This window comes from Canis aureus, chromosome 7, assembly GCF_053574225.1.
Source record: "Canis aureus isolate CA01 chromosome 7, VMU_Caureus_v.1.0, whole genome shotgun sequence".
NCBI classification, from domain to species: domain Eukaryota; kingdom Metazoa; phylum Chordata; class Mammalia; order Carnivora; family Canidae; genus Canis; species Canis aureus.
Window position 1 is genome coordinate 22,556,738 of NC_135617.1, and position 26,415 is coordinate 22,583,152.

The following is a 26,415-nucleotide window of genomic DNA, read 5'->3' on the forward strand; positions in this document are numbered from 1 at the left end:
GGAGCAGTGGGCAAAGCAGACATGTGGTTTGCAAAGCCCCGGCCCCAGCACCACAGAGAAGAGTGAGGAGGGGGAATGGGGAGCTAAGCTCAATAGCTTAATAACAGGCACATGTGGCTTCCACCATCAGATCTAACAGAAAAGATAAAACATGGGTGGAAATGTAGCTAAAATTAATAAATAACCTAACATTTGTATAGAAAATGGTGTTAGTGTTCTGTAGGGGATGGACTTATTTCCAAGTGGGTAGACCAGGATGAGCTTTATGGAAGGGTTGGGGTTCCATATCAATCTAGAAACAGGATCAAGTTTAGATAAAGGAAGAGAGAATAAAGAAAACTTCAGGCAGAAGATACAGAGTCAGCAAAGATGGGATGACTGGAAATCACAGAGAACAACAGATTGAGAAGTTGGTTGGGAAAATATTGTTGAGGGCTTTGAATTTCAGATGAGAGAATGTCCTGGATTTTTGTGGATTTTTAAACACTTTGAATATTTGACTCTGCCAGATTGTGTGACTTCCAGGTGACAACATTTAAATCCAGCTCAGGAAGTCAGAGCATCCCCTTTTCCAGGGTGACAAGAGCCCTCAAGATAAAGTAGCTCCGAAGGTCCCTCAAAAAATCTAATTTGTGACTTTGTAATGCTCTATACTGTTCTACTGTGCCAAGCTCTCCAGGAGTAGCCAGCAAATTGAAGAAGTGCTAGACATTTCACTAAACTCAGTGTGGTGTTTAGATTATTTGGAGCTCATTTTTGGCATGGTCTTTAGGTGGAGACACTTTCCATTTAAATCTCTGCCCAGCTGCTGCATGTACAATGGCTCAAATGACACACCAGCTGTGTAACAATCATCTGTCATTCCTAAACATGGACAAGAATACCAACAGTTCTGTGAATAAATATATGTATTTTCCAGTTAGGAAAGTTAATACATTAAAGAGTAACTTCGTACAACGTGCCATTAATTACAAATTTGGGATGGTGCTGGGAAGGACACAATCAACTTGGATCTGGGGTTATTTATTTGAATCCTGGTATTACACTGTGGAGTGCAGGTAAACTGGCTCAGAAGGAAAGGAAGAAGAGCCCTGATTTTTTGGAGTGTTTGCTGATTTCTGTGGTGTAAATTCTCCCACCATGGCCAATTTCAAGCTATCAACCTGGTGTCACTAACCTCAGAATTGGGAAAAGATGTGAAAAATCGACTCTTCCAAGACAGTATGAGCTAGCTCTAGCACTTGCTGGTGGATGTTAGACAGAGGAGGAAATGACAAGATGCAGCCAAATGCAAGAGGCCTAGAAATAAGGATTATAATTTAAGCTTGAGGAAAGGAGAGACACAGAGACGGGCACCAACAGGATTTCCAGAAGTATTGAAAGCCCTTGGGAAAGTGATCACAGGAGAGGACAAGTGACCAAAGATCACCAGCCACAGTTTCTGTCTACCTGGCGGTCTAGCTTGGTCAATTACATGACCCACTTTATTAAGGATAAGCATTTTACCATCCCATAGTCCAGCCCAATATTTTCTATAAAGAACTTGGGAAAATAAATTGTATCAGTTAAAACATCTGAGGCTAAGTAAGACATGTGAATTTTATATGAGAAATGAGGAATATGCATAGCTTCCATTTTTTATTCTGGATATCAAATGTTTTCACCATGACTTTGAAAGACGACCCATTTCTTTGTACCGAATAGGTTAATAGTACAAATAAATTTGTTCTATACTATCTCTGATGCGTGGTGTGACACTCCTATGTAGTCCATTGCTAATGGTCTTGTTCACAAGCCTGAGTCTGGTAAAATATTTAATTCAGCCGTAAAAACGACTACATTAAAAATTGAATTAATAATGATTAAAATTAAGTATTAACCATTCAATTAAATTTAAAAATAAATCCAGGGACTTTTAATTCTCCTTATGGAGAAAAACAAACAGAGCTAATAAGCCTGACAAATATTTAATAAATATTTAACTTCACATTCACATCCTATATGGAGAAGAAAAAAGTAAAATTTGATATCAGAGGTCATAAAACTGTCCTGTGGCTGAGCTTTTACAATACCCTTGAGTTGAACAAGAATGCTGATGGAGAATAAGCTTGTGTCTTCCATCAAAAAAAGGCATATAAACTGGAGCCAGGAGTCAGAGCATATTTTCAAGATGCCAATGATGTCTAATAATTTAACACAGTTTCTCATTGAAAGCAAAGGACTTGAGTGCTGGCATTTTATGGAACAATATGCCACACTCTACCGAAACACTAACCTGTGAGCACACACAGAGAGAAGTAGCAGCAGCTGTGGCTGATGCTGCAAAGGCAGGAGGCCAGTAATCTGTCCCTTCCTTGCAAACAATGCAGCGTCCAGCCTCACACGGGAGGATCGCCTTATGCTTACTCTGCCACCTTGTGTGATGCACACATATTACAAGACAAAACATTGACAAACATTTGTTCTTTCAGTTCTTAACATACTGTTTTTCTTCCTTTAAGAAAATGATCATATTTCCAGGGTGATCTCCACCAAGTCATTTGTGCAGTTGAAGAACAGTGATTTGATTTCTGAGATATTTTTATCTGAGGAGTATTAGCTAATGATGCAAGGGCACAGAAGCTGGCCCACATAAATACACACACACACACAAAAGATAGGCTCCTAAAGTTGTGGGCATGCTTTCTCTGGGCTCAGATGACCCTGGTCCAGGCCACTCTCAGGTGGAGATGACATGGAACATGGGGGACCATGATGCTAATTTCAAGTCTCCAGGAAATTGACCAGTGGGTAACCATCCTTGGCATTATCCTATTTACCCCGTCCACCATAGTGCAATCATTGAGGCCAGCTCTGACCCTGCTTCCTTGTGTTTATATCTATGCTTAGGAACAACAACGGGGATTTCGAATAAAACATTCCAAATGACTTCCCTGACCCCTCTGATTCAACATAGGAGGATGGATCTAACAGCCAAATAAATGCTGAGCCGCATTTGGAAGTTAGAGGACGCCACAGACTGTGGAGCCTGCCAAGCAGGGGCATGGTTAAATCTCTCAGACCACCAGCTTGGGGCAAATCTTTACTGATAGCAGGCCAACTATCTTTAGGCTAAACATGAAACCTGTCATCCTGTTCTGAATGGTCTGAATTAATAATGATTACTGAACCATATATACTCTGGTTCCAAAGTAAATGTCAAATTTGAATCCTGGCACTACTGAATTGCTGCTACACTACTCTAAATACAACCACACAGGAGTAATGCTTATTTAAATCATAATACTGGCAAAATATTAACGTTTTTCAACAACACTGTTTTCCTTTTTACTTGCTGTTTAAATTACTCCTTTTGATTCTTACAATCATATCTGCAATCTCATCAGTTATCAAGGACAGTTTGCAATGACCCCCATTAGATGTGTGAACATGAACAGAAAGCACTTCTCCAGAAGATGCTGTCTACTAGGGAGAGCTAGTCTCGGCTCTGGGCTCTGGCATCTGTCTGATTTGGATTTGAATCCCACCTCAAGTCTTCCCAACAAATCTGAGTTCAGTGTAAAGGAGAGATAATAGTATCTATGCTGGTAGTTTCTGTGTATTAGAGATAATATATACACAATGCCCAGTGCATTAGAGGCAGATAGTATGAGGTTACTCCTAATAGTATGAATAACATTCAATCAAGTGTGGTCAGAAGAGGAATTGCAAAGAGAGGGAGACATAATGGGAGACCTTAAACATACTATGCCTAAGATTAAATGATATTGATAATGCTCAAATCTTATACTTTGAGATGGCTGAGAAAATAATGTTTTTTTTTCTTTTAGTCTTGCTATCATTTATTGACAAGTATTTAACAAGAATATTATGTTATGCTGTGTTATTTTATATTATGTTGTGTTATACAGAGCAATGAAGTTGTTTACGGAATTCCTACTCAAAGTTTAATGGTATCATAACTGAAAGCATCATGGTAATTTACCAGATATTTATATGATCCTATTGCCAGGGTTGTCTGTGGCAGATCTGGAGTTGTGTTATGTGAGAGAGGATGAGGTTATTGCTTCACCTGTCAAATTCCATCTTTCAGAATAATTCCACCAAGTATATTAAGAAAATGATGTAGAAAGAGGTTTTCTTAAGAGAAAGCAGCATTTCTTAAGAGAAAGCAGCAGAACCTTATTTGCACATGGAAAGAGTGTGATAGTCTCAGCTCCTGATGAGCATTATCTGTCCAGTTCAGATAACAGACACCACCTGACCCAAGTCCCCAAAACCCCCAGGACCAGATGTTGCCCCCTCCCTTAGGATGGGGTCACCCACTTAGCTCTCATCCCTGGACCTGCTGCAGATTGGGGGAGGGGCCCTTTCTTAGCCTCCTAAGGCATGAGACAGAACTTCTTAAATCCACGTTTTGCACCAACAGTCACTCCTCTCCACCACCAACAAAATCCTACACCCTCTTCTATCGTGAGCCCCTTGAGAAAAAGTATTTTCCCCTGAAGACATTTCTCTTTTGTTCTTAATTACAATATCCCAAGTGCAAATGTCCTTTTCTAGCATTTTAAGAGCCTACAAGTGGAATGTATGGGTGAGGTGAGCGTTGCATATAGCATCCTGCCCTTTGGGAGCTTCTCCCTCAAGGACAAGGACCAGGACTTTGTAGTTGTAGCCTAACCTCAGTATAGGGCCACATGCACAGTAAAGGACTGCTCATGATTGTTGCTTGAATGGCTAAAAGAATGAACAAACTTCTAGGTTAGGCACAAAGATTTTAATCACTATCAAGGGTTAACGTTTTCTGTTCAGAGAGTGTTCTTATTTTGCTTACTCTTCCAGAGTGACATCTAGCAATCTTTTAAACAGTTTCTGCCACCTGCTTCTATATTTGTTATCACCCATTTCTTTTCTGTCAGAAATCTCTGTGTTATATTTAACTGAGATCCTAAAAGAAATTTTAACATCTCCTGATCAGCATCTTTTAATTAGCATATTGAGCTTCCCTGAATGCCAGAGAAAATTGCAGTATTCATCGAAGCTACTAATACTGACAGAATTGGAAAACACTAGAATATTAAAACAACTGGTGCAAATCAAAAATCAATTTCCAGAGAACCTTTACAAGATAGGAAAACAAGAAATAATGACCAGGAAAAATTATTTCTGTTCGCTTGAGAGAAATGTCTGAATCTTTATGCAAAATGATTAATTATTTTAGAAACCCATGAGGTTTTCATAATGCATATCTACTAATTTGGTAAAGCATGTAATGACATGTGAAATGCTTAGGACATTGCCTGACACATAGCAAGCAAGAAAACATGTTATTACCACCAAAAAAAAATTTTAAGCTTACAAATACTTAAGGAGATGATAGAGACTAAAAAGAAGCATGAACAGGATTAAGGGCTAGACCCATTTTAAAAATTAAAGAATCCCAATTTGTTTTGCCTTTAAAAGTATAATTTAATTTTGTTACCATGATGAGACATCTAACCTGATTCCTACCTGGACAGAAAAATGGAATCAGAAAAAAAAGGGGGGCTGATATTTTAAGGATTTGTACAAATTCAAGAGAAGAACGTCATCAATATAAAGATGAATGAACACTAAAACAGGCTATCTAGATTGGAATATCTGTTCCTAAACATGTTTAAAGATGGTCTTAGTCAGATAACCTGAAAGTCCCTCTTTGTAACATTATTTATGGATGACACAGAATCGATCACTATGAGGAACCCTTCCGAATTCTCCATGAAGTTCAAGAAATGTTACGATTGGTATGGAATGAAGCAAAAAGACCCTAAAAGGAATCTTAATTCTTCTTCCTTGTCTAGTCTAGGAAAAACATATATAATCTGAGCATCAAAAAAATGTGCTCACCTGGAGGCAATAGAGATTCAAAGGAATTCAGCAAAAGCCTGGACAGCCCTAAACGCTCTTACTCGTTCTGTTTGGCTTCTAGGAGCATCCATCTTTGCTGCACCATTTCTGCATTCCTCTTGTCTATCTCACTCTTGTAAGCAAGAAAAGAGATCAAAGTATAGAAAAGTTCTTTTCAGGTGCTTGAGAGAGCAAGAGTCTGTGTATTTTAAATGATACCTGCCACAGGAATAAAGCATGCCAAAGCGCTGGCTGTACACAATTGTGCTTCCAAGTCTGAGAATGATAACCCCCCAGATTAAGACTAAGCCAGCCTGAAAGCTGGGAAGATGGACTCTGAGAAGCACTTATTATTGGAGAAGAATAGATTTTTCAGACTTACGATCAAGACCAGTGGATTGAAATGTGGGACTTGTCAAGTTTGACAGTATCCCTTTAGGTGATATTGGAGCAAAGGTTCTGTACATGTCTTATGTAATTCTAGAGTAGTGGTTCTCGAAGTACAGACTGGGACCAACGGCATCAAAATCACCCAGCAGGGACCCCAGGGTGACACAATGGTTGAGCATCTGTCTTTGGCTCAGGTCACGATCCCATGGTCCTTGGGGCTGAGGCCCACATCAGGCTCCCAGCAGGAAGCTTGCTTCTCCCTCTGCCTATGTCTTTGCCTCTCTTTGTGTGTCTCTCATGAATAAATAGATAAAATATTTTTTTAAAAAATCACCCAGCAATTTGTGAGAAATACAAATTCTCAGGCACTGTGCTGATCTGTTAGGCCAGAAACTCTGGGAGTAGAGCCTACCAATCATTGTTTTAACAAGCCCTCTAGGTGAATCTAATGCTTGCTGAAGTCTGAGAACCTCTGTTCTAGGGACATGGCACTCAAGTGTCTCTGGAACTATGTTACTAGTCATCCTTGGCCAGAAGAATCATAGGACAATAATTTGCCCATTCTAGTCTATTATAAAGAATGTTGTAGTTCAGAAATTAGGTGTCATGAAGAACCAGGAATGCAAGTGAAATAGTTCAATGGCTGAAATGGATGAATGGTTCTCTATGACTTAAAATATTTAAGATGATACAAAAAAGTCTCAAGAGCTGTGACATGATTTACAATTAATATATGATGCATCTACTATAAAATATGAGCTTCCATATGTTAGAGCTGATTTGCAAGTAGGTGACACTATTGTTAGGTAAATCCTGAAATTAAACAAATGGCCTACTAAAACTTGTAATTGTTTTGGGAAAAGATAAGGCTATATGCTCTAAATCTTCACTGTATGATCATATCATACAATCAGCAATAGAATTAACAAAGACATATCATACAATTAACATACCATACAGTTAGCAATTGATGCAGAACTTCAGTAGCTAAATTTGACACAGCTAACATTTGTTATGTTATATATAGTTGATATTGAGTATAGTTGATGCTAGTATCAATGCCCCATTCATTAAAAAAGCTCTATGTGTTTATTAAATAAAATATTGACACTAAAAACAAAAGGTACATGCGTGGAAACACAGATAAAAGTAGAACATATTTCTAACCACAACACACTAAAACCAAAAGCAATGATATTTTTAAATTAAAACTCCATTCACAGGGAAGAAAATAGAAAAATCTTACAACTGGGTCAAGGAGGAACTCTATGTAAGTAAAGGTAATTTTCTGTGTGTTCATTATAGAATTTGAAGGCTATATGTGGCATGTTCTTAAGTAAAATATACACTCTAAGGTACAAGTAAAATTTGCTAAGGGGACTGTGTGGTTTACTAAGCAGCACATTATTGAAATAAATTATTTCCCCCAGAGGAGCTGAAACTGAAGAACAATGAAAAGACTGATGAGATGTTCTCTATATACTTTGATATCATGGTCAGAGAAAACAAGCAGCCCTTTAAACATAAACCTCAAAACCCCATTTACAATATGGAAGACAGACCCTGAATTGTAGATGTTGGCTTGCCAGGAGGTAATTGCTCACTGGGACACCCTGCACGGAGTGATCTGTGGTCAGAAGCAAGGTTCCTGTGTTCCTCCTGAGGCAGTTAAGTGTTTCCTATTGTCAGATCTCCACACTTGGGGCCACTTGTTCAAAAGAACCACTGCTTGCTTTCATTCTTTTGATCCATTTGAGACAGCAACTTTAGAATCCCAAGAATAGAGACCAATCTGTGTTTCCTCTCCTTTTATTCCCTACATAAGGTAGTGCAAATGATAGTCTCAGTATAGGTCATCTTGCTTGCAGCCACCTGCCAATGGTGGGGGCTTCAATGACCTGAACATTTGGGATCCTGCAGCTGTTAAGACTGACGTGGCAATTAGTGTGGATGCAGGGTTTTGTCTAGCCTGCGACTACCACTGGGAGGGAAGTGATCAGGCTTTGCGGGTCATTCCAGCAAGGAGTAGAATAAGACAGATGTGTTCTGACCTCTATAAAGGAAAGAAAACTTTCCCTCTACCCTCCTAGGGTCCCTGGCTGTACCTAAAAATTAAACTGACAAGACAGATTAACATGAGAAAAGCACAGAAAGGTATTTAATATAAGTTTTCAGTGACATGGGAGCCATCATAAGGAAATGAAGACTTGATAAAAGGGTTAAGTCTGAGTCTTTTTCAACTAGGCTTGATGAAGAATGGCAAGTCTTGGGAAAACATGCTAGGACAAAGGGTATGAGCTAAGGGTATTAAACTGGGGGAAATTAGCAAGGATTGTTGCTTGTGATTCCTCCCAGGATCCCTCAGTCTCCTGAGATAAAGGACCTCTTTTCTTCCCCATATAGAGAGGGCACCTCTCACCAGAGGGTCTTGTGATCTGCTTCAGGGGAGAAGCAGGAGGTCAAGGAGTCCTTATTGCTTTGCAAGGAATTGTTTCTCAAATTCCTTCTGCTTAAAATATCCAAGATGCATATTTTGGGCTGGCATATTCTGATTCCCTTCACCCTTTTTATTAGTTTCCTGGGACAAGTATTGAAGTCTATGCAGGTATAACCTTTTTAAAAATCTTAAGCAGGAAAATCCCTGGGTGGCTCAGTGGATAAGCGTCTGCCTTTAGCCCAGGGTGTGATCCTGGAGACCCAGGATCAAGTCCCATGTTGGGCTCCCTACAGGGAGCCTGCTTCTCCCTCTGCTTCTCTCTCTCTCTCTGTGTTTCTCTCATGAATAAATAAATAAAATCATTTTAAAAAAATCTTAAGCAGGGTACAAAGTGAGATGTTTTTCTCTAACTTATTTAGGGAGATATTTGTATCAAAGGAATAGGTGGGCAGAATTTCAAAAGAAAAGAGCAGTTTTACTTAATTGTTCAGACTGCAGCCTCTGGAGCCAGACCCAGTGGGTCCACGTCCTGACTCTCACAGACCTCTCTGCGCCTTACTTTTCTCATCTGTGAAAGGGTGAGTAGTACCTATAGCACAAAACTGTTAAAAAATTAATTAGATTAATACTCACAAAATGCTTAAAGTGATGCTTGACACATAGTAATTGATTTATCAATATTTGTTAAATAAATTTAAAGTGGCTTTAAACAGACACTTTGAAGGTCGTAGCTGTTTTTCTCTCTCCGAGCAGGTAAGGAGTCAAACTTTTACATGAGGCACAGTGATTTCTTTTTTTTTTTTTTTAAGATTTTATTTATTTATTCATGAGAGACACACACACAGAGAGAGAGAGAGAGAGAAGCAGAGACACAAGCAGAGGGAGAAGCAGGCTCATGCAGGAGCCTGACATGGAACTCCATCCTGGGACTCCAGGATCACACACTGGGCTGAAGGCAGATGCTTAACCGCTGAGCCACCCAGGCGTCCCAGGCCCAGTGACTTTAGCATAGCCTGCTTATGACCAGTCATCTTTGCCCTATTAAGTCTAGCAGTGAAGAAAAGAAAGAAAAGGAAATGAATGGCAGTCACAAATCTCACTTCCATTTAGGGGATTTTTCCTGAGATCTCCAATAGACCAGAAAGTAATATCAAAATCTTATTTTGATACAACAAAATGGTAATAAAATGCACTAAATTTTATAGAATTCATAGATCAACTCACAGGCAATTTTATAGTCAAGTGTTCTTATTGTTTAAAAAATAGAAAAGAAGGGGAAAAATAATCAAATTAATAATTTAGGCAAAGAAATACAAGTGGCTTCAGAAAACAGAAAAGTATAATAATAGTAAATTCAAAATAAAAAAGAAAAATAGTAGAGCTAATAAATTTGAGCATAGCTCTTAAAAAAGTAAGGCAGAAACAGCACAATTAGAAAAAAGAATACATAAAAAACTAGTACAGAAAATATTTGAAAATTATAAAGTATACTATAAATAATTATAAGCAAATAAATTAGGCAATCCCAACAAAATAGACAGTTTTCTGGATGAAAAATATAAATTACCAAAACTGACCTAACAATGAAAAGAAAACCTGATAAGAGCAATACTGGGGAAATTACTGATATGGTTATTAAAGAATATCCCCATAAAAGTTTCAGGCCATTAACCAGGGAATTATTTCAAACATTCAAGAAGCAAAGGATTCCCATATTGAATATAAACAGTTACTATATTGAGAAAAGATTAGACAGTATTCACATCATTCAATGGAATGAATATATATCCTTGATACCAAAATTTAATGACATTAACACAAAAATAAAAATCATACACAAATTTCACTTAAGACTGTAGATGCAAAATCTCTAGTTACTATAAAACACTAGCAAAGAGAATCCAAGGAGTACTGAAAAAAATCCACCGATTCCAAGCAGTTATTATGCCAGGATTTTAATCTTGAGGTTTCAATCTTGAGGAACTTTTTATTAGATCCTATTAGTAGGCTAAATAACAAAAACTAAATTGTTTAATAGATACTTAAAAGACACTTAATACTCATTCCTGTTAATGACATTTTTCCAGAAAAATAAATGGCCACTTCCTTGACATTATTAACAAAATATTTTCCAAATTAATTCCAACATTATATTTCATGGGGTATATTATAGGATTTCTCCCAAATGGGAGTTACTCAGAAATACTACTCTCTAATATGTTAATATGCACAGTTCTAAAAAAGGTATAAGGGATGGGGGATGAGGATTCCTTGTCCAAATAAGTGTGGGAAATACTGAGTTGAATACAAGTTTATACATATTTCTGTTATTAGGACTTCTTGAAAACATTAATAGGACACTGCCAATTGCAAATCTTAATGGATTGCAACCTTTTTTTTTTTTTTTTTTTCTTTTCTCAAAGCATAGTCCCCTCAGAACAGTTTGGGAAACATCATCCTAGAAAAATTCCTTTTATAATCAAATAAATCAAGGATGCCTATTATCTCTATTGCTACTTATATTGGTTTAGAGGTTCTAACTATAAAAGAAGGATGATACAAAAGCACACAAGATATGAATATTAAACAAATATGAAAAATATAGATTATATTATATAATCATATCATATAATTATCTACAATTATATAATCTATAGTTATTCTAACATGTATATATTCTCAATAGCAATAAGGCACATAAAGCTTTATGCAAGTTCTGGATAAGAAAAGTAGACTATTTAAAAAAATATAAAAGTTTACAAAAATAGAAAGTATTTTAGTAAATGAACAGACCTACAATATTCCCAATTGAGAAAGTTGAAGACTACAATAAAAAATCTTACTTGTGGGAAGCCCAGGTGGCTCAGCGGCTTAGCGCCGCCTTCAGCCCAGGGCATGATCCTGGAGACCCAGGATTTAGTCCCACATCAGGCTCCCTGCATGGAGCCTACTTCTCCCTCTGCCTGTGTCTCTGCCTCTCTCTCTCTGTGTCTCTCATGAATAAATAAATAAAATCTTTAAAAAAAAAATTCCACTTGCATTAGCAGGAATTTACATGGGTGACCTTCAGTTTTACCTGAAAAATAAAAAGTGAGATGAGATTTTCTCAAACATTGATAGTATGATTTAAATTAGTAAATTCTTTTGGGAAGCAATATGAAAAAGCAAGTCAAAAATCCTTAAATAAATCAGTCCAGAAATTCCACTTTGGAGTTCTAGCCAAAGAAAATAATATAAAATCTGGAAGTGTTATACATGCAAAAATGATCCACATTTCACTATTTATAATGACAAAAACTAGAAAGAGCCTAAGTGATAATAACTACCATTTCCAGATCACACATTTACTAAATACATGGCAGATTTTACAGATAGAAAAACTGAGGCTTAGAAAGGAGATCACAGAGCAAAAATGTAATTGAGTCTGTCCCCTTGCCCAATTTCTGGGCAAAGCCCATGCTCACTTTACCTTCCCATGCTGCTGCTGAAGCTATAAAAACAAGGGACTACTTAAACAGTGTCTTTCATTTATTCTTCAAAGTATCCTAACCTTCCCCAATTAAAATGTGAAGATTTTGTAGTAAAATGGACAGTGTTCATTATATTGTGAAAGGTAAAGAAGCTATAAGTGTACATGTACACTGCAACAAGAAGAAAACCCACATACCCAGAAAAAAAGACTGGAAGAAAACATAGTTCTAGTAGTTTTTTGTTAGGGTAATGACTCTATGGATAATAGTTATTCACTTGTTTCCAATTTGTTGATAATGTAGTTATATTAATTTTATCATAAAAAGGATAAGCTCAAAAACTGAAAAAGGAGCAAGAGAATTTTAACATACAGGAATAAATTCTGTAAGAGAGAAAGAGCGCTGTGTCTAATACAAAGTTTGTTTCTTTCACAGCACCTTCTATGTACTGGCACATATTGTGAACTAAATAAATACTTTGTGATTAGATTGAAGCATATCCACATAGAACATTTAGCTTTTTGCAAGAAACTGAATGCTTACCAAATGGCATTGGACAAGAAACAAAAAACCTTATCTGATTGAAATTACAAGGGAGATAGGAAAAATACAGTATACACTTTGAAATTTGGCTTCAGCATCATAATCTATTGATTTTATAATGTCCAGAGCAACTAAATGCAACAAACACGTAATGCGCTATGCAGTATACTGTCTGAAGTTACTTTGGTCATCGCCTAAATTTCAGAGAAGAGGTAAGAGACACAGAGACACTATCAAAGAAAATTGATTTTTTACAGCTAATAACCTGTGCTTGGTGGCAGAACACAGTATCAAAATCACCATTCTCTGTTGAGATAATTTCAGCAGCCTTCCCTGCTGTTCCTGCGACACTCCCACAGCTCTCCATCTGCTGCCAGCCTCCTCCTGCTCCTAGACGTTCTGATGACCACACAAGTAGGGTTCAAAACGTGACCCAGTAATTTGTATTGCATCTTTGATCCTCAGCACCTTTTCCACTGTAATACAGAGATTAAAGTCTCAGGAAGGTAAAAGTGGTGACATATCTTTCAGGGAAATTGAATTTTTCCTACTAGAGGTGAGAACACTTAAGAGGACACTTTATCCCCAATACAACATTTCTCCTACTTTAGGAAAACAGTTTGGCCAGGAACAGAAGAAACATACTCTGGGTTCAACTCCCAGCTCTCTCTCTAGCAAAATTATCTATTATCATGCGAATATTCCTGAGTTAGATACAGTAAGCTTAGCACCACTGAACTCTAGAGAATGGTCTTAACATCTGGATTAAAATTCACTTAAAATACAGAGGAACACCTGAACCACAGGCAGCTGCTAGCAGGTCCCTTGAGTATAAGCATCCCCCAGTATCAACAATAAAGAGAGGGCACTGGAAGGGCCAAATGAGATAACCCATGGGCTCTTCGTGTCTTCTTCATTCTTTAGTTAACCTTCTAGACATTAGCATTCACTGAGCAGCACTGTCCAGACTGAGATTTAAGAGATATAGAGTAATGGGAGAGAGAGCCCCCAGTAAAGAGAGAAAGCCATGTATAGAGTACCATATATACAGAGCAATGTACCCCAAAGTCCTCACTGAGAAAAACCAAGACATTCCAACTGTGTGTATAGTAAAACAGGTGGTACTCTAATAAATCTTTGTATTTTATCTTTGAAAACAAAATGATTCAAAAATTGCAAAAACTAACCAACTGTATGCCTGACACCAGACAAGGCAGTGGGGAAATAAAAATAAGGGTTTACTTTATTACTTATTTATTTTATTTAAAACTTCATGAGTGGGATCCCTGGGTGGCGCAGCGGTTTAGCCCCTGCCTTTGGCCTAGGGTGCGATCCTGGAGACCCGGGATCGAATCCCACATCGGGCTCCCGGTGCATGGAGCCTGCTTCTCCCTCTGCCTATGTCTCTGCCTCTCTCTCTCTCTCTCTGTGTGACTATCATAAATAAATAATTTAAAAAAAAATAATAAAATAAAACTTCATGAGTTTTCAGAATTTAGTTAACAAACAAAAAATGGAAGTTATACCAAAAATCAAGAGAGAAACACAGAAACAATGGATCGGACAGAAGCCAAGAAGATTTTGAATATACTTTTTTGAAAAATCAGGATCATTATGAGTCATGACATTCTCCCATGACTATCACCAGAAGTATCTTGATAAGAGGAGTAATAAATAATCAAAGTTATTAGTGTAAAGTACCTGTTATAGATTTCTGTACTTACTAATATTTCTCAAGTCATTCAAGTAGATAATTATTACTTTTAAACTTTCTATTCAAATAGTATCTTCATCCTCCTCCTTTCTCCTCTTTCTTCCTCTTCTGATCGATGTGTCTTTCCTCAATTCACTCCCTCCTTCCCAAGACTACTGCTCCATGAGGCTGACATCACTCAAGTGTTGACCTGTTAAGCAGCTCCCATCGAGCATAAATCATAAGTAACAAATAGATTTAGTCCTTCCAGAAGGTATTGACATCCCAAGTTTCCACCAACTCATTATTGACCTCAAGGACAGTGGTCTTTAGAAGGAACTATCATAGAGGCACTTGGGTGGCTCAGTTGGTTAAGCATCCCACCTTTGATTTCATCTCAGGTTTTGATCTCAGGGTTGTGAGTTCAAGCCCCACATCAGGCTCCATGCTGGGTGTGGAGCCTACTTTAAAAAAAAAAAAGAAGTAACCATCCTAAAGCATATGAAATTCAAAGAACCCCTGCTATTTAGCCATATTCTCTGAACATCAGCCTCTCCAGCCCCACACCCAAATCATGAGCTTTGTAAATGATTTTACACCTTTGTTAGTGGCTTAAATTGGAAATCATGAACTAGTTGGCTTCTAGTAAAAATCTAGAACCCCAAATTAGCTCAGTGCAAAGTTGACATCTAAATCAGAATTCTCCTCCTGTTCCGGGTCTCTTCCATTGTGTTTCTTTAATTCCTTCATTGATGTTAACTTCGTTTCTAAATGAATGTAAAAGTTCCTACTCCTCACAAACTGTAAATTCAAACTCAGAGTGTAAAGACCTCAGAGATTCCCAACTTCCCTTGTTTTTTTTTGTTTCACTTTTTTTTTTTTTTTCAAAACAAACGGCACTGGAAATTAAATTGACTTTTTTTTATTTAAAATCCCAGTGCAACTCAAACTGAAGAAAAGAAACTATTAGTACTCAGGTAACTCAGAAGCCACATTTGCAATCAACAGAAAAAGCAAATTACTATTGTTTGCCTGGTCAAGTCTGGTTTAATAGGATTTTCCAATACATAAATTAGAGATCATGAAGAGCAAAAGTAGCATGTGAAAGAGATGGATGTGCTTCAGGATCTGTAATCTGCATAACTCTGCTCTAGAAAATTAAGACAATTGTAAAGGAGTAGCAAGAATGGTGTTAAAATTATTTATAAAATAAATATAGATATATAGCTGTATAGATAGCATTCTTCCAGTGACCTAAATTCTGCACTTAAAATTGTCATCCAGAAACACTTCCAAATGATCCCTAAAAATAAATGGTAACTTTCACAAGAATCTGTATAATAACAGTGAAGAGAATGAAATGTAAGATCTTAAGCAAACTGAGCAGGGATTGTCCCAGCAAAGAAAAATGGCCTCCCTGTGCCTCTTGAGGAGCTCTTGTGTGATTACATATGATTACATAAATGAAAGTTAAAGGTAATATGTAATGCTCTCTCTCAAGCCTTGTAATGGACCTGCTCAATTAGAAGATTCTGGGTAACTGATCCAAGAGCAGCTATAATGTCAACACAAGAGAAAAGTGAAGATGTCCTTAATCTAGCTAAAATCTTCAAAACTCTGCAATCACACTGATGAGAAGATATAACTTTTTCATTTTCTCAAAAAGAAAACATAGATATTACTTTTTCCCCATATGAGACAAAAAGGAAGTGGGATCTATACACTTTCCATAGATTCCCTACATTTATCGTCTTCTCTTTCTCCATTGGCCATGTTGAGAGCAGGAGCTCAGTAGGAAGCATACACCTCCAAGTTTACATGAAGGACTAAGTCAGGCAAAGAAGATGCCTTTAATTAAGAACCAAATGGTACCTGTAATTACCTCCAATGTTATAAATAGGATGAATAGACTGCCTGTGGCTTAAACTGGAAATCATGAATCAGAAAGGTGGTTACCACAAAGTTGATATGAATTTCTGGAGCCATCTAGAGGAGAAAGAAGGAGAAGGGGAGGAAGGAACAAAACACCAGACTCATTTTCTGAGCATCATTGTAGGACAAACATTCTGCTACATGCTTTACACAGATTATGTGTTATGATGGCATGCCTCTACAATACAGTTCTAAAAAGACAGAAAGGCCATTTGAGTCTTTAAAAATCAATCTAAATGGAGGAGTATGGTTTCATGAAACTATAAAAAGAAATATGGGTGAAAAAGGCACTTCTTTTTTTCAGAATTGTTCAAGGTGATTTTTTATCTACTGATATGTATTTGATAGGCCCAGTATTTGGAAAGACATTATTATTATTACTTTTAAGTATGAAAATTTTGCTATTGTAGTTTGGATTTCTGGGAAATCACAAGCCTTTTAGTTTGAATCCCTACAGAGGCCATGTGAATTAAGGATCATTGCTGCCACATGTGTGCATTTCACCTTAACTGACATAAAGGTAGATATGGAAGAAAAATTGCCTATATAAATATTGCCCACCTATATTTTAAAACTGATAATATCTACAAAAGCAATGGTTCAAAAACATTAGATTTATAGGGGTCCCCTGAGTGTATGTGCATGCGTGCACATCAAGTGCTATTGAGGCCGATTTGCGTTAGGAAACACACCATGTGATTCTGATGTAGATAGCAGGCTCACACTTTAAAAACATGCCCCTAGAGTTTAGTGGTTCACATGACAGGATGACGCTGACCATAATTATTCTTATAGTCTGAAGACTGCTTTCCTGCTAGGAAGTCAACTTAATCCATGTTGGTTGAACCACTCATTGACCCAGCAAAATGAAGGCTGACACAAAAGGTTACCAAGTAAGCTGTAATGAAACCTAAGTCATAACAACCTAAAATTTGGCTACAGACCCTCCCTACTCACCCCAACTTCAACCTAACTTTTTGAAAAGAACACCATGTATATAAATAGCTTTTATTAGAGCCTCCAGCTGTGACAAATTATTATTTAGCAGCAAACTTGGAATTCCATGTTCTCCAGGGCTGCTGAGGAGTGGACAGATCAAGGTCAGAAGCTTTCTGCTGCAGCAAGCCACACCTGTACTCACAGTGTGTCCTTTTGTCTTTCTTACTCTTTAGTTTGGCTAAGACTAGCTGTTCCATAATATCTTCTTTGTTCTTCTTCTTTGTGTCCGGCTCTTCTAGCAGTTTGAAAATCTCTCTCCTTACTCTGCTGATCCCTGTGAGCCAACTAAAAATGTTCATGCTCTACATTTGGCTTTCTATTGTCTTAAAAGTCTCCCAATTCCACTTCTAAAGACAGGAATAGAAATTTCAAGAAGTGCATACTTCCTGGCAAGAATGTCTGCCACCATTTCAAGACAGCCTCCTCCTGCCCTGCTGACTCCTTTCGACAGCGCCAGTGTTGCTTTTCAGACTCATGTCTGTACACTCATGATTCAGTGAGCACGCCCTTCACATCAGCTCTAATGGAAAGCAGGCTTGTGCCCTGAGGAGATAATGGGCCAGCCCACCTGAAGAAATAAGCCTTCTAAATGCCTGAGGCAAATTGGTACCTGCCCAAGAAACCTCTCAGCAGGTAACACTGGGGCAGTCCCACCCAGTTAAATCAGACACGGTCCCTGCATTTCTACCCACAGTTTTTTTTACCGTTCTTAAACTTCAGAGAAGTGGAATGTATTCCAGCTAAGCTTATCTGGAAACTCTTGACTTTCATCTTCATGGAAAGAAAAGGATTTTGAAAAGAAAATTTAAATGAAACTTCAAACCTCATTAACCATCCCTCCGGGGGCAGGCTACTGGCAATGAATCACAAGACTACCCTGCCTAATGGGAAATGTAAGCTGACTCTGGACTTGAAATCTTAGAGCCAACCTGGGCTGGCCGCTCCTGCTGTAGGTGAGAGGTGCTGGAGCTGACAGTTTGTGAGTGGGTTCCTCTGTGGTATCCAAAAGGCACCTTTAATGGGCAAGAGGAAAACTGGCTTTTATCACTCTGCCAACTCTTTCTCTTAGAATTATTTGTATTTATCAAGCGTTTCCATTTTATGTAACTAAAATAAAGAAATAAAGTCTTTCTTTACTTTCTGCAACAAATGAATTTCTGTGACCTCTGACCTTCCAGTAAATTGCAGCAATGTTGAGGAAGGTCAAAGAGTCAAGAAAAGTAAGTCCTGATTACGTTAAAAAATCATGCACAGAGATGCAAGGAAGAACAATTATAATACCAACTTCCATAGTATTTCTTCATTTTTTTTCAGAGAAATTTCACATCTATTATCCTTCTCAGTGCAAGCATCACCCTTTCTGCCCTGAAATATTTTTCAGGTATTAAAATGCAATTGTAATTATTTCTCTAAGACAGACTAAAAAGAGCAAACTCCAGTGTGCTCCCTGGTAATATTTCTCTCATTTAAACTAGATTTAACAGACTTCATGGGCTTATTGGGAGAAAACACAATAATAATCCTCCCTTTCTTTCCACAATTACCAGCACTGAGTTTCTGCAACCAGTTTTCTATCTCCTGTTTTCGCCAGCTTGTTCCACAACCTATCTTTTCACAGTCCAGCTTCTCAGCTATGCCCATGTCTACTTCATTGTCAAAGTTCACCTTGAATTCCAAACACTTGCTCCCTTACAGGCTTTGCTATATTTTTATAGTCATGATAGACACATTAATGTGGGCCAAATAAAATAATTAGAATAATAATTGTTACTATTTTTTAAAAGAATTATTTATTTTAGAGAAAGCATGCACATGACTGGGGGAGGGGCAGAGAGAGAGGGAGAATCCCAAGCAGACTGCACTGAGCACACAGCTGGAGGCAGGGCTTGATCTCATGACTCTGAGATAGTGACCTGAGCCAACACCAAGAGTTAGATGTTTAACCAACTGAGCCACCCATGCACCCCTCTTACTATTTTTGAACACTTAGAGTACGCAAGCTGTGTACCAAGCACTCAAAACTACCTGGTAAAGTAACCACACATAAAAGTAGGACATTGCACTCATTTCTTAGCCGATGAAACTACAGAGGGGTTCAGTGACTTGCCCAACTTCATATTGTCAGTAATCAAAAAACTAGTGACTCAAAATAAGGTGTGTTTGGTAATAATGCCCATATTCTTAACCATTACACACAATCTCATGAATAGACAGAGGAGTTCTCCCTCTTCTCATTTGCAACCAATCTTTTCTTAGATTTGACATTACTAGCAAGGAAGAAAACATACATAGCATGGCATTTGACAAGGTTTTTTTTGTTTTGTTTTCAACCATGGTCATGATTACTGCAGCTGCCGGTGCTGCTGCTAGCACATCTCTTAATTACTCAAATGCTATTAATGTCTCTGTTAATTTCAAGTTTTTTGAACAATAATATTCAGTAACACTTTTAGCACAATTAAATGTGCCTATGCAAACACTCAACAAATAACAGTTTCAGAGATTCTTAAGAATAATGACTGATATGAAATTGGCAAATCTTCATAGAAAGCATCCATTATAGATGCCCACATTTGATTTTGATGTTTTTCTGCATGCATTTTTCTGTTGTTATGTGTTTTGAAAGTTGTCTCACCCTCATTCTTGTACCTAGACAGTGTTTTGCCCACAGTGGAAGTTCAGCAAATATTTGATTTGACTTGAACCATTAGAGATACATTCATTCTCTAAAATGTATAGCAGAGTGAAATAATCTACCCAGTGAGCTGTTAATCTGCTAAACTATCAATTAAGGGCACAGCCATCCATAACAGCAACCATTAAAGACTATTAAGTCATTTATCTTGAAGTCTGTAGCAGATTTCTTTTGGCAGACTTGGACAGCTCAAAGCATCTGTGATATGAGTGAATAGGTCAATAATCCATACATTAAATGGTCACTAAGTACTAAAACTTTAAAATGATAGGCCACTAGGGCTAAATAGTTTCATTTATGAATATAAAATTCACTTTCAAAAGTCTCTAGACATGAGTTTCCATGAAAGACCACTCAAGATGTACTGAGAAAGGTATGTGTTCATTCATTTACTCCCAAGTATTATTAAGTACCAGCCATAGCGATGTGATACAATTTATGAAAGATACAAAAAAAGAATGTTGTCCTTAAAGAGCTTACCATCTAGTAGAAGTCTTACCTAAATTCTTATCCGAAGTCTTATCATATTATAACAATTATAAATCCATACTGTAAATTACAGAGTGGTTGGAAAGAATGCCTACTATACTGAAGGAAGTTAATGTACCATCTGAGTTGAGGTTGGCTTGGTGACAAAGAACCACAAAGACTTTAAGGAGCAAAGGATTAATAGGAACTCACCTGAAATGAGAGGATCACACAGCAATAGCAGATGCAGGATGTCTCCTCACAGTTTCCTAAGGCCCCACCTATTCCCCCCAAATTGCCCATAGCTACCAGTGGCATTGTCCAAGCCAGATGGGGACTTGTCAGTTCCATATAGCTTAATTTTGCATGGTACTATCATCCTTTTATACTTAAAGTCTTTTATACTTATGTAGAAATAATTTGCCATTTATGCATTTCCATTTAAGGGAATATTATAAGTGGGCATTATAATTTTCCCACTTCTCATGTCAATCTCAATATTAGTAAAAACTACCCCCTTAGCTGGAGTGATTAAGGATAAGCACATTCATTCCCCTGACTCTGCCCCCAGCTATGTGGCCTCTAAGAATTCCTGATCTCCACATTGAGGTAGTTAGTAGAAAGTGTTATTAAAATTTAAATTAAGAAACTAGAAAGAATATAGATCCAAAAAGATCTTGTGGCTATAGAACAGTGAATACAAGACAGCAGAATTATGGAATGCTTTGCGTTTTGCAAAAACACAAAGATACGGAAAGTTAAGATATATACACATTAAAATCTGACCAAGTATAAAGGAAATTCAGGTAAAGAATGAACCCTGGACTTACAATTCTAGCAATATGGCAGATAAATATACTAAAAGTTCTTTTTCAAATGAAAAATCTAGAAATACTGGATAAAATATAATGAACAGCCAATGAAACGTATAGCTAAGATCATAAAAATATAAAGGAAATGCCTACAGACCAGGGAAAAAAGAGAAAAGATAACTGAAAACCAGTATAGTAACATAATGTGAGATTTGGCTTCCTTGGGCATTTGCTCTTATCTATAACCTAATTTAAGGTTTACACTTACTTTTAACAACAACCTCTGGGGAGAACCTAAGCACTAGTCCTTAAACTGAATAGTAAGGCAACTTCATAAAGCCTGGATCCTTGAAAAGCTATACTCCTGGTGAAAAAGTAGGCATTATCTAGAAGATAAACTTAAAGAAATTGCTCCAAATGCAACACAAAGAAATAGAAATTATGAAAGAGAAATTAAGAGATATGTTGAACAGAATGAGAGGCTCCAACATATGTTAAGTTGGATTTCTAGAAGAGAATAATGAAAACGGAAAAGAAATTTGTAGAAATTATGACTGAGAGTCTCCAAAATTGAATTTGTAGCTAAGTGAATCCTAAGACTTAAATACATTAAGTAATCACTCAAAAAAGGTGTATATAACTTCCAAACCAGTGGGGATAGAGAATGAAACAAGCAAAAAACTCAAAAGGATTCAAAAGAGGCAGATTAAAAATTAAATATGAAGCCAAAGGAGAAAACAAATTGAAAATATACGTAATAATAAATGTAAATGGCCTAACCTATTCAGTTAACAGGCAAAAACTGTTAGATTGTATTAAAAATAAATACAGCTTTAGGCTTTGGACAAAAATCACATAAAACATAAGGATTCAGAACTATTTAAAATAAAATGCTAGAAAAAATAATATGTCACTCAAATACTAGCCAGAAGAAAGTTAGATTAATACCAGAAAAAAAAATACTTTAAGAGACATTTTTAGGGATAAGGGAAAGTTATTATATAATAATAAAAGTTTTGATTCACAATAAAGATTTATCAATTCTAAATTTGTAAGCACCTAATCTCAACATGTATGAGAGAAAAAAGTTTTGACAAAACTGCAACAAGAAATTGACAAATCCACCACAATAGTAGAAAATTTTAATATACCTCTTTCAGACATTGATAGATAAAGCAGACAGAAAATGAGTAAAGTGATAGAAGATTGGAAAAACTATAAATAAGTTTAGTTTAGCTAACATATATAGAACTCTGCATATAATAGTTCAAAACTAACGATACTTTATAATAATTAACCACATACTGTGCCAAAAGCAAATCTTATCAAATATCAAAGAATCATTATAATAAAGTCTGTGTTCTCTTGCCACAGTGCAACTAAATTAAAATCAATAGTTATTAATCAATAACTATAGAGACAGAAATCAGATCAGTTGTTGCTGGAAGCGAGGGGAGAAGATTGATCACAAAGGGGCATATGAGAATTTTATGGGGCAAATAAGAAATAAGCCATATTTGATTTTGGTAATGGATTCATGACTATATATTTGTCAAAACTCATCAAACTATACACCTCCTAAAATAGGTAAATTTTGTTGGGGGATAATGGTAAAATATTCCTATTTTGCCATCTTGCTGATGTCACTCTTCTCAAAATATTTTTCTAATAAAAAATAATAGTCTATAAATGTTCTCATCTCAGTTATAAACCTAGAAACAAAACCTGAAAAAATAAATTATTGGCAAATAAATCCAAATACTTTAGTTTTTTTTTTTTAATCATTGCCAAGTTAGGTTTGTCCTGGAAATACCAGGCTAATGATTCAATACACCCATTTTTGCTATGAACATACATCCTTTAGGGCCTTCTTTTTTCTGAGAAGTACTTGAGAAAAACCCTCCTGAGTATTTTTATAAAAATTACCATAATTTATTCTTTCTTATTATAAAATCAATGTTTATTTTAGAATAATTATAAAGTTTAGATAAGCAAAAAAATTAATTACATAATAATCTTGCCACACAGAAACTATTTCCATATTTTTCCCTGTTTATATGCTCATGTATTTCCTGCTTAATTTTCTTAAATATTTTTTAAAAATTGGCTCTCTAAAGTGACCCAAATGATCTATTGACTTGGCATCATATATATTTATATATCTATAGATATCTACACTTAATCCCTAGAACATAAGAAAATAATCCCATGCCAATAATATACAGTCACAGTAATTTCCATACTCAGGATGCCACCATCTTGAAATTCTTAATAATTTTATCTCTGTGTTTTATCAATGAACGTTTTATCAATGAATGATGAGACAATGAAGCATGTACTGAGGCCTCCCACCACTTACTGCTTCTTGATCTACCCAAATAGGATTCTCAGCTGTACGCTCCTTGTCCCCCTACCTAGTAACTGCTGCTGCCCACTGGCCCCAGCGCTCAGGGAGAGCTGAAGATGGACAATTAGCACCACATTGGAGGATAGGGCACAGGAGAATTGGGAGAGTCTACACTTACCAAGTTTCCCTGGGCCTGAGGGAGCACAATAAAAAGCAAATTAAAAAGTAAGTCAAGACGGAGTATGCAAAAGAAAGGAAAAAGCCATGTGCTTGCTGTCTGAAAAGAGATCTACATTTTATATTGTACTAGACCCCACAAATTATAGTAGTAGTCAGCCCTGTATACCTTATGCACTCACTCCTACTTCTTCCCTGCCCACAAAGTGCCAGGTATACTAAATTTTGTTTCACATTCAAACAAGCCAAGCTCATGCTTTTCCCTGCTTCTATACACATCATTCCATCTGCCTATATCCCTCCTAGGTGGGCCTTCTCTGACCACTGACACTCCAGAGCTACATGAGGTATTCCTGCTGTACACTTGAACAGTGTTTCCTTTTTCCCCCTCCAAGTGTTAATGCAATGTACTGTCATTGTTTATTTGTCTCTCTTGCTACCCCTGTTTGACTGTAGGCTCTGGGAGGTCAAGAACTGTGGTTGTTTTTTTCCCAGGTAACCAGTGCAGGCTAATGACTGAGCCTTACATTTCTCTAGCATGGTCTGATTTTCCCAGAACATTAATATTGTATCTAATTTCCTCAAACACACACACACATACACACACACCTTCAGTAGGCATACGTAATCATTTTCATTGTACAGATGAAGTAGCTATGGTAAAGTTAAATGATTTGCCTAAGACCACACAGGCTGTGTGTAGCATCATAAAAATAAAAACAGAAACAAGTATTTGCTGAGCACCCAATATATGCCTGGCTTTGTTGGAAGAACTTTCTTTCTAAGTGTGAAATCACTTTATACTCGTTGCCACCATCCTGTTTTGGTAGGTATATTATTAAACTACTTTGTAAGGAGGATATTGTGAGAAATTAAATAACTCATCCCAGGCTATAAAACCCTTAAGAGCTAAAACCAAACTGACAGCTTGCCATTTGGCTACAGAGCTACACTATTTCCCAACATGCCATACTGCCTCTTTCATGGAATTGAACATAAGACATAGCTTCTTTTCCTAAAGGGTTTAATCAAGTATAGAAAGAAGATATAAATATATACTATGTAAGATATATATATATATATTTGAGATCTATATGATACACACACACACACACAAAATATAAAATATATTGTGTTCAAATTTGATCATAGATAGTGCTCTGGAGATGGAGAGGTTTACTCTGTTTTGTGCCTGGAACCTCCATGAGTGCAGGGACCACATCTGGCTTGTTCACTATTACATCTCTAGAGTCTTGTAAACAAAACTGACATGTAAAAGGAACTTAGTAATCATTGGTTGAGTAAATTAAAAGAACCAAAATGCCTGTTACCGCAAGTGCTAGAAAAAAGATCCACAGAGAAGAGAGAATTTAGGCTGACTTTGAAGACTTAGAATAACTTGGATAAGTGATGAAATGGTAGGAGAGCATTTCAGGTGAGGAAAACACAGCAAAAACACATGAGGGCAGAAGCATACTCAGGTAGGTTGTCATCTGACCAATTTGAAATGAAGTGACAGATTGTTTGGGAGGATCAGTATAAACATAGGTTGAAGAGGTAGTCGGGGCCCAATTATATAGGGATTATGTGCCAGAAAAGAAAGTTGGACTTTATTCTCTAGGCTCTCTAGTTTTTTGTGTGTAAGAATAGTGTAATCCAGTGTCATTTTCAAAAGATTGATAGAGCAGCTGTGTATGGGATCAATAAAATAAGGATAAGAGTAAAGACAGGAAGACAAGGAGGTTTCTGTAATTGCGGAGGACTGAAGCAACAGAAACCTGAACATGGGTGGTAGAGAGAGCTAAAAAAGGCTTAGATTTATAAAGCATTATGAAGGAAATGCAGGATTTGACAAATGAGTAGAAATTTGCTACTATTTCACTAGGGATCTAAACAAAATAGAGTATATGAAGGGTGAGGAAAGGCAATCTGGAAATTACCAATAATTTCTAATTGTAACAGTATTACTAATGAGAGAATTTTTTATAATCTACAAGCCTAACCCCTGGCAATAATCTTCTTCCAACTATATACTAGCACATCTTTCCAAATACATCTGTTGGATAGAATGCTTCTCCCCCCTCTCCCCCGAAATATCACAATCAGCTACCTCTGCACAGAATGCATGAGTCTAAATTATGTTACTAAGAAGCTGCAGTTAGCTGCTAACAAATCAAAGGGGGTGGATGACCACCTTATTTTACCTCTTTGTAATTGTAGGTATTGCTGCTGCCATGGTGGTCCAGGTAAGTAGCAAACTGCAAAATAAAAATGTTATCTTAACACAGGATCATTGTCCCTTAGTATGAAGATGTCAATCTGATTGTTAGACATTACATAAGACATTGTTAGCATAGCAATATGTAATTTGTGACTGATTAGCCTTCTGAATTAAAAAAAAAAAGTTGCAGTCAATGTTATGTTAAATTGCCCTTAATTTTCAGGCAAATATTTTTACTCTTATTTCAACTTCCTAAGTATATGTCTGCATAATATAAAAGACACTAGAATTAGAATTTAACAATATTATTCTAATTTTTAATCTGGATCTAATTATATCCCAATG

The 26,415-nt window shown here is 36.8% G+C and overlaps 1 long non-coding RNA gene across 1 annotated transcript in view; it reads right to left on the reverse strand.

Moving 5' to 3' along the window:
- LOC144317117 (uncharacterized) overlaps positions 1-26,160 on the reverse strand; it is a 38,183-nt gene extending 12,023 nt beyond the window's left edge. The window contains exons 1-3 of the long non-coding RNA XR_013383018.1: positions 26,054-26,160; positions 14,451-16,405; positions 12,992-13,202 (exon numbers count right to left, since the gene is read on the reverse strand). This is a non-coding gene — a long non-coding RNA (uncharacterized LOC144317117). The remainder of the gene's footprint in view (positions 1-12,991; positions 13,203-14,450; positions 16,406-26,053) is intronic.
- Positions 26,161-26,415: the final 255 nt, after the last annotated feature.